Below are 13163 nucleotides of genomic sequence, written 5' to 3'. Positions count from 1 at the left end.
TGCAAGACATTAAAATATTCTTTTATCTAAAGTATAATTAGGAGACAACTACACTGTGAACAGCTAAATCATTTAACTGCTTCAGAAAAAAAAAGAAGTAATCTTGAATTTCATTCAGAAAGCTTTTGAATGAAGAAATTGCGGGCTACAATTTTATTCTTAAAAGAAAGCATTTCTTTCTAGGATAAGCTACAGCAAACTAGTTTGACACACAATTGTGTTGCACAAAAAATGTATTCAACAAAGATCAATATTTTACATAGACATTTTCACATTTAAATTTTCTTTCTTCTCTCTGAACACTTCAGGCGAGCTTTCTTCCTTTCAATTCTTTTCTCTGATACCTTTAAGTCTCAATTAGTGATATTCTTAGTGTTTTTGCATCTGGCTCACAAAATAAATGCCTTCCTACAAAAGCACTCCACTTATTACTGCACAAAGAAATTCTGATAATTCTACATTATTAGGACTCATAAGTAGATCAATAAAGAGGAATTAATAAATTCAAATGCATTATGTCGTAAGAAGAACATATTATGCCTCTGACAACTGCTGACTTGTCGGAGGCAGAAAAATTGAAATGAACTGGTATTAAGTTTAAAAAAATTCTGGTCAAATTCACTCAATTTACTGAAAAATCTCTTAAATACAAGATTATTTTGACAATCAGAATAAGATGATCTGAATGTTATCTTCCTGTTGCATTTCTGAAACTGCATATATGTTCTTAATTGATTTTTTTTTATTCTGAGGATTAAACTAGATTTAAAAAACAGTGGGATGTAATCATGATGTACCTGATTTATTAGCATACAAATAGGCATAGCATTTAAGAAATACCAAAGGTAAAAATATATTTTTTGCATAAGCATATAAAAAAAGACAATTCTTAATTGTTTCTTCTTGTTTAGTACCATGTCACTGTATGACTCCTTTGACCTTTGTAAAAATGTCCAAATTCTCAATGCCCTGGAAAGCCTAGCAGTGGCTAAATATGAGCTCACAGGCCTAATTACAAATGGTCCTTGAAAAAAATCTTGCTTTCTGTTCCCCTTAAAATATAAGACCATTTCTAATTATTCACTTCTTATCTCAAATACTTGGAAATGTGTCTGTTCTCTAGACTTTCTGAACACATGGAAAATTTTTAATCAGTCCTATTTTTTTCTTTTTCAATGAGATTTTTAAGAACAGTGTCTAACAAGCACATATTTCTTAGTTCTGTTTTAACAGCACTTTTCAAGTGACATGACTAGGCTTCTGACCTGTCCATAATTACCAGGTGAATCAGGACCTTCTCCCTGTAGGTGCTGGGCTCAGGGCAATCACTGCTATGATAAGACTCAGGCAACCCAAACTTTTAGTGATTGATATTTCTCTTAGTAAAAAAACGTCCCACGAACTTAGATGTTCTGAATCAGAATTTTGGTGGACTGTACCTGAGAACTCTCACAAGTTTTGTGGTAAAAAGTGTTATCATTAATTAAACTAATCACCTTTCTTAATTTTTTCTTAAGACAAAATACAATATTAATACTAATTACATGATTTGCATATGTCTGGGGAATACTCTGGGCCCAGCATATGTCTCTAGCTCAGGGACAATTTTGGCCAAAGGCATGAAAGGCTGGCCATTAGTCTGATAGAATCTACCCCTCCTTCTAGAGGTAAATTTGTGCAAAGCATGCTTGTAACTGAGAAAACACGCCTGCTAAACTACATGTTATGGGCTTTAATGTACCTGGGAAACATTTATGTTGCATTAGCAGAAATCAATATCACTGTTTTTTCCTGTGACATGAATAGAATCTGAAAAAAAATTGCTTACAAGCTACTATAAAACACAGTCACAGTTTGGAGGAAACTAATAATATGGGATGCAGTTCCTTGTCACCTCCTATTCTTCACCTCTGTTTGAAAAAAAGGTTTGTATTGCTCTCTTCATTGTTAGATTTGTTCATATAAGTAACATTTTGTCCTAACAAGGACTTTTCTATTGAATTTTTTATTTATCCTTTTTTTTTTTCAAAGATGATCTAGAGCAGATAAGGAAACAAGAGGACAAGATATACCCCTACATCTCCAACATACAATATATCTTCTCCCAATAAAGACAGAGCAACAATAAATAAGAAAACAATCCTCTATTCTTTCTGGTTTCATCTCATCTTAACATGAGCATACAGCAACATTTGCCTTAGAAAGCAAAGATAAGTGCCATGATATTTTTCACAATTCTAAAGAACAGTTCTCCTTTGTGTTTGAATGGTGTGCATGATCACATGTGACAGAATATACGTTACTTCATGTGCTGGATCCAAAACTCTAATTAGCTGAATATTTACCAGCCGCATAACACTATCCACACACATATTCAAATTTTGCCTACAGCTTTTGAATCTCACTTTTTCTAGTAACACATTTGATTAATCTGAAACTCTGTATTGCTGATTTTTTTAAAAATCTATATCCTCAAGTCCTGAGGTAATCTAGTCTTACTTGCCTTTGCAATACTGCAATTAAAATTCTGCTAGATGCGTGATTCTACCAGCAAAAAATGAACCATAGGATGCTGGTATGAGAATAATGCAGATTTAGAAAAGCAAGAAATACACACACCAATTTCATATGTTTTTGAATTAGTTTATGGATTCACATATACATTTCTATGAGGAACATTTTATCACAGCAATTGGATGAGATAAATTATTGCAGAAAATATTTGTTGTTCTATGGATCAAATATATTCCTATTAAGTAAATGAAAATTAACGTAAAGTCATAAAAAATTAATTGAACTTTTGACTCAAAATCTGTTATTTAAAAACATATATAGAGACCATTAAGATTAATAATGTCTGTATGAACTGAAAGCAAAATAAAGGAAGAATTTTCTCCAGAAACAGGGACATAGATCAATGTATCCTTTTTTTTTTTTTCTTTTTTTTTTTCAGTTTTTACTGCAGAACTTAAAAATTTTGTCTGTAACTTCTATAGCTCACTCTTAAACGAAGATATGTGATTATAGGAAATTTCTAGGCACTGTTTACCATGGCTGTATCCATCACAAGAAAGCCTCTGATAACAAAGCCAGGGTGTGTATCTCATTTCAGATGACTGACCATTTGGAACTGTATAAAGAACTGCTGAGGGATGGGATTTTGGGGTTATTTCTTTAATAATTTCAGCATTGCAGAGAACTATCAATTACCTCTCACTTCTGCACTGCAAAGTGTAATCTTACTGGTGGTTATTTTAGAAATTCAGAATGCTTTTGAGCACTGAAGCTCTTAACATCTATAAAAAGTGCTGTTGACCAAAAGAACCCATTCAAGAAAACCTGAAATTGCTTCTACACAAAACAAAGTTGCTGTCTTCTACAAAGGTTTTCATCAGCTGTGTCCTATATTTTAACAGGAGAATATAACTTGAAGATGCTTTCCCGGTTGGAATTTTTCTGGCCACACTTTTAACAGGGATTAAACTCCATTCTCAGGAAAACATCAGTCCGTGTTACAATATAGTTCCACATAAACTGATTTTTTATGAATCCCTGAATATTCTTTAAAGTACACCCAAAGTTCAATCTAATCTAGATGGCATCATCAAATTTTTATACCATTACTATAATTACATTTGCACACACAACTCAATTACCAAAGATATGGATCGTTACCTGCACAATTTGATTATGAAATTTAAATCAATATATTTGATATAATTACAGTTAAGGTTACAGTACATTTTGTCACAAACCACATTATACATTACTGTCTTGTTTTATGCATTTTAATAATTCACTTTAATCTGGTATACTTCAATAAAAAGGGATATTTTTCTTCTGGAGTAATTTCACTAAATGGGAGGAGATGGGAAAATATATTGTACATTAGCATCAAAAGCTAAACAAATTATCTATCCTGCATTTTGTTTTAAGAATCTACAAGCGTATTGTTGTATTTTGGAAACAGAAAAATATCATTGCCCTTCTGTATTATTGTGTGTTCATGGAAGCTGATCCATAGGAGAAAATTTATAGGAGGAGACATATGCAAAGTTAAAGCCAAATTGGGTGCTAACACACCACATGTGCTTTAATATGCTTGTCCAGGTGCCAGTGAGTGTCAGATTTGACTCAAAGCTTGAATCTGGACAGTTCTGAACAAACAAATGTTTGAAATGAGCAACTCATATGTGCACACTAATTCGTGCATGCACATAAACTGTCTCTGAAATACAGTCATTTGGGGGAGATGCAGGAGGGAATCTGTTTAGAAATTACAAACATACACTCCTAAAACAGAATAGAACCAGAAGCAATTTATGAATATCCATATTTCATAGTGATGAAAATTTTCAGTTAAGTTATTCCAATGCAATTTCATTAGAATTAGGGTGTGATTTGTCTCAAAAGCTCACTACACAGCACCACAAGACTTTCCTATTTTTACTTTTACTTTGAGGCTTGACATAGTTTCACTTATAGTGAAATGGCTATTCACTTTCTTCAAAAGAAAATATTAAACATTTGTTTCATCTTAAAATTAATCTTAAATACCAAGGGAATTTAATGTAGCAAGAAGGTTTTTTTCTTCCTGATCAATCAAACTAATAATAGTAATTTAGTGTTAAATATTTATAACAAAGACAACAGTAAGGTATATGCTACATTAGTAAATGTAATACACACCTCTAAGATTAAAAATCATGACAAATATTTTATTGCAACCTCTTGATATTTCCTGAACACTGTCAATATTCCTTTTTCATGGATGACCTGTGCTTTGTTGTAAGCAATGTAACAGGTAAGTGGCAGAGTAATCAATAAAAGGTCAGATTTTCAACAGAAGCATCTAGTAAAGTCTACTTGAAAGGCATTTTCAAACTTGAACATTAAAAATAAAGTGTGATCTATGTAAAAAACAAACCAACAAAAAACAGAGGGGAAAAAAAAAAAAAAAACCACACGAACCTGAATTTTAGCAACACTTCAATAATGGTTCAAAAAAATTTAGATATCAGCTCTTAAACTTTGAACCCGGAGTAATGCTTTTATTTTATGGTCTGATTTCCATTTTTTTCTGAGATCTTAATACTCTGACATTTTTTCCCTTACGGTTTTGGGGGTTGAAATTAAATAAAGGAATTAAATATGTGCATACATCCCAGTGAAATTTGTGCAAAGAAATAGGCAGTGACTGTCTGTACAGGAGAAACAATTCTTGCTTTCCTTTTTGGCCTCATTAGCTTGTTGTATAAAAGTAAAAGAGGGAAAATGGGTATCTTTTAGGTTTTTATCTTGGGCAGATACTAGGTTCCACAATGTATTATTTAAAACACATTTCAGATTTCACAGTGCAAGTTAATAAGCTACTCTACAGGAGGAAAAATATTTTTTCTTCAGATTTATTAACATACTTTCAAATTGAGACCTGCAAAAATGTTCTCTACATTTGTGACTGCAATATCTGATATCTAAGTAGGGATAAAATACAGTCTTATTCCTGGGAATGGATTTTCTTGTCTTTATTCAAAGATGATTTCACAAAAGAAATTAATTGAATTTTAAAAGACTTACCATAATTCCATTTCTTATATATCTTTTTAGTAAACATAAAATGAAAAGAATGACTGAAACCCATCTGAAATCTTTTAAGTGAGAATATTGAAGAAGGGAAAAAAAGTTTTTTTCAAGCTTATCAGCTCATGTTAATGTATTAATTTTTGGGGTTTACTCTTTAATCTGTGATCTATTTCACAGATTAAAGCATCAGAGATCATGGCAGACCAAAGAATGTTTCTGTTTTTATCTGAGGTTGTATCTCAGTGAGTCTTAAGCTGTTCAGTCATGACTTTAACCCTCAAGGTCTTTTAATGAAAAAGCACTCATTTCTAGAGTTACAGCTACCTGTAGCTCAGTTTGAATTGCTCTGCTGTATCCAAGTCTACCTCCTGTTTCTGCCATATAAAATGTGACAAGTATTTTTCTGACTGAAAATTCACTGCGTTTATTGGGAGCACTGATGGTATATGCTGCATGAAAAGTGTGAGGAGACTTCCATTGGGATGAAAATCATCTTGTTCACCAGAGGTTAAGAGATAGTTTCATTTCTTTCTTTATCAATTTAAGATGTTAGCTGACTTTTTTTACTTTGGTTACAAAAAGAAAAAAAAGGGAACTTTCTAGTCCCTGAGCAGTGGCCTTGAAACAGTGCTCTGAGTTGAATGAATAAGTTACTCACTGTGATATGAAGCAAGAATAGAGTGGATATGGCAGCTATGTTCTGCCCAGGTTAAAAGTAGTGCTGCCTTATTTCCAGTCTGGGGATCTCTGGGAGTGAAGTTAAGACTGTGAGAGAGGCTGTGTTGCCTTACTAAAGATCAGTTATCAACGTAAACACAAAAACAGATTCCAGGTATTATAATTTTGTCTTTGTGCATCAGGCAAAGCAGGGAACTAGTAAAATAAATGAAGCAACAGAACAGAGAAGTAATTCTTCTGAATAGGTTCTGAAGGAAGTCCACAGCATTTAGGAAAGGCCTTGAGCTGATGTTGTGCCTGGGTTAGGTTTAAAGTTATGGTTGCACATAGGATTAGGCTTAGGGTTAGATTTAGGATTAATGTTAGATTTAGAGTGAAGGTTGGGATTAAAACACACTAATAGGATACTTTGCTTAGTTGAACATTTCCTCTGTCTATAAATTTGTTCCTTACAAATTATTAGAAGCCGTTTCATTATTGTTATTGCTATTGTTATTACTATTGTTATTTAATTCAAGAAAACTAGATCTTTAAAAATCTATACTGATTGGAAAAATCACCAGTTGATTGCAGTGGTGTCTACAATAATGTAATTTTTATTGAATTCTAGATTAACTAAATTTAAATGGCTTTGCTGTTAGGGAATGCTTAATTTTGATGTTCCAATATTCTTTGACCTGTTTTTCACTCTGTGACAATGGATCTATATAACTTGTGGTGTGAAACGCACAATTTATTCCAAATGTGATTCTACAGGTGAATTCACACAGGAATTCACATCTACTTCCACATCCATCTCAAGCTTCTGTACTTGTGTTAATGACCATTAATGACCATATACATGTGTTCTAGTGTAAAAAAACTGGCAGACGATTTTAAGCTGCTTTTGATAATTATTTGAAGTGTCTTTATATTGCCTTTATTCCATACTTCTCAGCTTCAAAAAGTTCCCAGTATAACATATGCTCAAGCCCAAAAATGGCATCCTTCAGAGGAAATAAGCATTTTATTCTAGTGCTTTTTAAGCTTTCTAGTACTTTTTAGGAAAGAAAAGATTTAGTGTGTGAAACACATATCTGGATTTAAAAGCAGCATGTATTTCTAAACTATAACACAAACCAGAGCCTTCCTATCTGATATTTTGACTGACTCACTCACAACAAATGCTACAAAAGGCACTGAATTTCTTTCTTATGTCCTCTAAGATTATTATCTTAAATTTAATAAGAAAAATATGGTTTAAAAAAATCACATCTAGAATTGTATAATGTTATCATGATGAGTACTCTCATAACGATTCTCTTGCAGTTTCAGCACATTTACAGTTTGCCTTCTTGTTTTGAGTATTTAGGGAAAATATTAAATCTGTCATGAAATTGATTCTATAAATTTTATTCAGACTATGAAAATTAAGCCAAAGAATGGAAATAAGTTCTACCTATAAAAGAGAGAAGACTGTGTCACAAGAAGCCTTGACTCTGAAAAATGATCCCTCTAGTCAGGCCTCCTGGTCTGAGTTTGACCCTGCTTATTCAGGGCAAATCTTCAGAGAAGTGACAAAGGTCACCCCCAAACAACACTTGTTTTGGAATAAAGTCTAGAACTGCGTCTTTATTCTTCACTGTGACATTTACATAGTGCAACTTTCCTATATTTCTCCCTGCATGATATTTTTACAGTGCATATTGTATTTGATATAATAACTTTTTGGATGATCAAGTACTGACAAGGAATTTGAAACATTTATTACATTTAAGTAAAAAGCTGTTATGAGGGTTTTGTTTATTTGTTTGTTTTAGCATAGTCTGATTATCACTTCCACTGATATGAATTATGAAAACTCTATGCATTCCAGTGTGGCTTTCTAGTATCTTAGTTCATTTTCTTACAGTGTACACATGCCTTAAAAATGTGGAACACATTCCTTTATATGTTTGGGCTTCTTATGCCACTTAATTTTATGTGCCAGGAGCTGGAAAAATGAATCTAGCTCCTTGCCACTAGTGTCAGCATCCTGGGAAGATGGTATGAGCTACATCATCAATGGCTGACTCTTAAAGAATAGTAAAGCTGAAAAATTTGTCCACTTTAGGAAAAGAAACCTCTAAAAGCACTTGGGACTGCAGCTGAGAGAGTACTTTAAAAAGTTTACCATAAATATATATCCATCCTTGTACACTGTTGTGTACAAGTTCTGTGCAGTTGCTTCCTTTGCCAGTTGTATGAGTTATGAAAGTAAAAAATTCCTTTCAAAAGTGACAGTAAAATTGTGAATATACTTTCAAAGTAAATCTTAGAAGTATTTTTTAGCAATTTTCATGGAAATATAGGTAAAAGCTACATTACTTCTGCTAGGGGCATACTAAGAAAAAAAAACAACTCAAAACATTATTTTAAGAGCAAGTCTATATTAGGTGAAATATAAACCTAAAAAAATATACATCAGGGATAAAGTTTTTCTCCACCCCCTTTTCTGGGGATCAAATAAAGAACTATGGAGTTAGGAACACAGTTCTGAGAAAGCAAAAAATGCAAAATAAGTGACTTCTATGTAATGTACTCTAAAAATGTTCAGTAATAGCATTAAACGACAAAAATTTTGTCAGCTTCTTGGAAATAACATCCTGCGCCTACTATATTGTGCTCAATTTTCAGTGTTATGAGTTCTAAATGCCACTACCCTATACTCTGTGATTGTTAGCAGTATAAATATTCTATTCTGGAGAGAATTATTTTAGGCTCTTATACAAAAGCACATTAATAGGATTCCCACACTTTGAGTTATGTACTGTATTTCTAGAAACATCTTTGGGTATGCAGCTTACCAATAGAAGTGAAGCAGTGATATGTTTGGAAATTCCTCAGAAGAAAGTTTAGACTTCTGTATATTTTCAAGTCATATTTGCTTATTTGCTTATTTCCTAAGCAATTCTTCTTTTTTTTTTTTTTTTTTTTTTACCAGACCTTATATATTCTGCTTACTCTTCATTGAACAATGTCAATTGACTTCTTTTGAGGAGTCCTCTTGACTGTTCTGGTGTAGCTTTGAAGATAACTAGAACATCTTAAGTCCATTCAGAGTAATAAAAATTCCTAAAATTTTCAGTTTTATCCAATTTTCTTTTCTGGAGTAACAGGCACTTCTTTAATATCTGCTTATCTTTCGTCCGGCTTCAACTACAGCCCCAATGTCCCCTCTTAGCTCCCAAAACTGGGGGTGAAAATAGTGCGGAGCTCAGCTCCTCATTCTTTCACAGTTTTCATCTCCAAGGAAAAAAAGTGGGAGATAAATGTGGCCAAGAATGCCTTTTCTTGCTTCAATATCTGTCTGTAATCAAGCTTTTCCTGAAAACCTCACTGACAATTTTTCATGGATGGTTTGTTTGTTTGTTTGTTTGTGAGAAGAAAACAGTTCTTTTGCTTTTCTGAACATTTTTAGCATTTTCTCTGTCACTGAAGAAAACAGACCTGCTCATACCATTATTCACACAAGGCACCCAGAGAAGGTTGGGCAAACACAAAATGGAACATTTGCAGAAGAGCACAGTAAATTGCTGATAGCCAGTGGTGGGTACTTTGGAAAGTGAGGACCATGGCACTTGCAGCTTTTGATGGTTTATACCAGAACTTGTATAGTTGTACTGTCCAGCCCTTCATAACACATCAGTCCTCGTTAGGGCAATTTGCTCATGTCAATTCCTGTTACAGAAATGGTAGGCACATGGATGGAGCACCACCATAGTAATAACAGCCTGTCTCAGAGGCTGTGCTGAGCTGTTCTGAGATGTGCCTTGGATTTTATAAATAATTGAAAACAGTAAGTGGCAAGAGAGCTAGCAGCAGGAAGCACACAACTCACTGTAGTGTGTGTGTGAGCAGCTCCCCTGGACTAAATAAAATCAATAATCACCAACCAGCCTTTCTTGGGTACTATAAAAGCTAAAGATCCCATATTGCCTTTTATAAATGAAAACCGAGTAATTGACAGCAGTGACAGCTGCTGAGAGCACACCACTGATTGCCGGTACTCAGCGCCTCTTTCCTCTCCCTCCACCAACAGAAACAAGGAATATATTGCAGGCACGAATGACTGGCAGTGCTGTCGTATACAAAGAAAGAACTCACTTGTTGCCTTATAATTGGAAATGAAAAAAAGGAAGCACTGCCAGCAAAATATTGTTAATGAGGCACTCTATGGGCTCTGATTTCAAAAGCTAAAATTTGCTTAAATCAAAATAATAAGGAAGAATTCTCTAGGATACTACTGAGAATTCAGACAGTTCTTGATGTGTCCCCTCCATCCCCATCTAGTTCTATACATTTCGTAGCACCACCAACTGGGAATAATAATAGGAAGGAAATGTACTACCTGACTCAGTGTATTGCTGTGAGATTATTAATCAGTCAATGTTTGTGAAGTACAAGGAAAATGAAATGCTACCCACAAGTGTTAAATATTATCTTTTCACAGACTCATTCTCCCCCCTCCAGCCTTTCAGCCTACTCTTATTCCCTTCTCTTGTAGTATTACTGTATACTTTGGAGTGTATATTTCCAGCATATCGAAATAGCACACCAGGATTCCAAGCCTGCAGAGTGGGCTTTCTATCAGGAGGCAAGGTCTGTTCTGTGAAATGTGTGTCTGAAAAACTTTTTATAGTCATTTGTTGTAGAGACCCCTGAATAAGCTATTCCTTTACTAAGTTTTCTTTCCCACTAGCCTAAAATTGCTCTATACAATATTTGTAACAGCTGCTAAACTACTTTATACTGAAGCATTGACTCTCCACTACCTAAGTGCCTGGCTTTGTACCTGCATGCATCCCATGCTGCTGGACTGCTTTTCTGCTACTGAATAAGGAAGACAAAAAACTACATTCAATGTGGAACCTTCCTGAGGCTTATTGGTGCCCTAGGGTGCACAGAGGAAATCTTTGCTTTTTACAGGCCATTCACACTCCTTTCATGATGAGGACAGTCTACAATCCCTTCTCTTGAAAAGAGACAGTCTAAGGTCTCCACTGCTCTGAGAGCAAGAGTAGCTTGAAATACCTGTTTTTAAAAGAGATTCTGTGTCTTCCTACTCCTACCTATCACCCCGATTTTCCTGTTCAGATCCTTCTGTGACTGGAAAATGAAGAGGACTGTGAGATGGAGAACTTCATCTTCAGCCACTTCCCGGAGCTCACAGGAGGGCACAGTCCTGCAAAGGGCCGGGGGCAGTGACCGCAGAAGCAGAGAACAGCATGCAGTGCAGGGCTGGAGCAAGGCACAGGAGACAAAGGGTACCTGGCCAAGCAGGTGGCCAGTGCAGAGAGGCAGCAAGAAAGGCTTGAGGCTCATACAGCCTCCAGACAGCAAATTCAAGGGTCAAGTTAAGCCTGAGTTAAACAGCATTGATTTGGATCATGTATGTTGGTAGTTCTGAGTTACAGTTATGCCTAATGTTTAAAATATATCATAAACATTGAAGTAAATTTGGGAGCAGTTCATTTCTCCCAAATGTCATCTTCTAATTAAAAGCATAAGAAAATTTCGCCGCAAAGGTTTTGCAAATAAGTGGTTCATTGCAATAAGAGCCATGAGAAGGTCTCTAAGAGAACTCCCAAAATGCTATAATTGCAGACAGTAAAATTTTAATTTTGAAACAGGATAAAACCTGAAAATTTTCAACTATTGGAAAATATGTTGATTTTGATAGGGAAGATGTGTGCTAATCTCATTACCAACAATTCGATGGGTGAAGGTACGGGTGTTAGTGTCCTTATAATGAATGTGGCAATGTCTCTGCTGACTGTGGGCAGCAGCTTTGCTGCAGGGCCCGGGCAGGTTGGCTCCAGGGACAAACAAAGGTGGGTCCGCACAAGCTTGAACTTCTGAACTCTGGGGTGAAATGGCAGGTTCAGGGGGGATGTGTGGCTGCACCTGCCCAGTCCCTCAGCAGTGGGATGTGTGGCTGCACCTGCCCAGTCCCTCAGCAGTGGGATGTGTGGCTGCACCTGCCCAGTCCCTCAGCAGTGGGGAAAGGAAGAGATCACCCTGCGGCAGCTCAGGGGAAAAGGAACCTCGGCAGAGAAAACCCCGCGGGTGAGTGAGCCCCGCTGGGCTCTCTCCCTTTATTCCAGTAAAATTGTAGGACTCCTCTGTCTCCTGCATGAGCACTGGCTTTTCATAGTGTGATTTTCCATAAAATTTTATGTATCAATGTATTCTCTATCTAATTTTAAATGTATTAACTATCTCATTTTGAAAGTCCCTGTTTTGCCTCTTTTTCAAACTACATATCCCAAACAATACAATCTGCTAATCTGAAATGTACGTGCAGAACCAGGTATTTGTAATAGCTAAACAAAACATTTCTGGGAAAGTGCAGTTTAGTATGTAGCAAGTGCTTCTTTTGCAATCATCTGTATTATCAGTATTGAGGATGTGTTTTTACTTCAAATGAATAGACTTCACATTTTCACAGCCATCTGTGCTGCAAGTGACACAGGGCCTATGTTAGTTCCCTATTAGAAAAAAATCAAATTTCCTACATAATTGAGGATAAGTTAAAAGGACTTCATTGGTCATTGTCCAATTTGTCCTTTCTCATTTCTCGAAGACATTATGTTCTAAAGTATTCAGAACTTGTTGCTTGGGGTTTTTTTCTCTTTTTTCTTTTTTTATTCTCTTTTTTTTTCCTCTTAGGTTAGTCTCAAAATTCAGCCCAAACTAACAATTTATTTGATGGATCTTCTGTACCTTGGGAAGAGTGGGATATCAGGACTGTTATACCCTTCTGTGATGGACAATGCCAAGATCTGAAAATCTCTCAATAATTGACAAGGATTGAACTTTTGAAGTTCTCAGACCTCAACTGAACGATGACCTTTATTGTTAGACTTTTATCTCAGGATGGC

This window comes from Sylvia atricapilla, chromosome 9 (assembly GCF_009819655.1).
Source record: "Sylvia atricapilla isolate bSylAtr1 chromosome 9, bSylAtr1.pri, whole genome shotgun sequence".
Classification (NCBI taxonomy): domain Eukaryota; kingdom Metazoa; phylum Chordata; class Aves; order Passeriformes; family Sylviidae; genus Sylvia; species Sylvia atricapilla.
The sequence above is the reverse complement of the archived record's forward strand: the minus strand, read 5'-3'. Positions refer to the sequence as shown.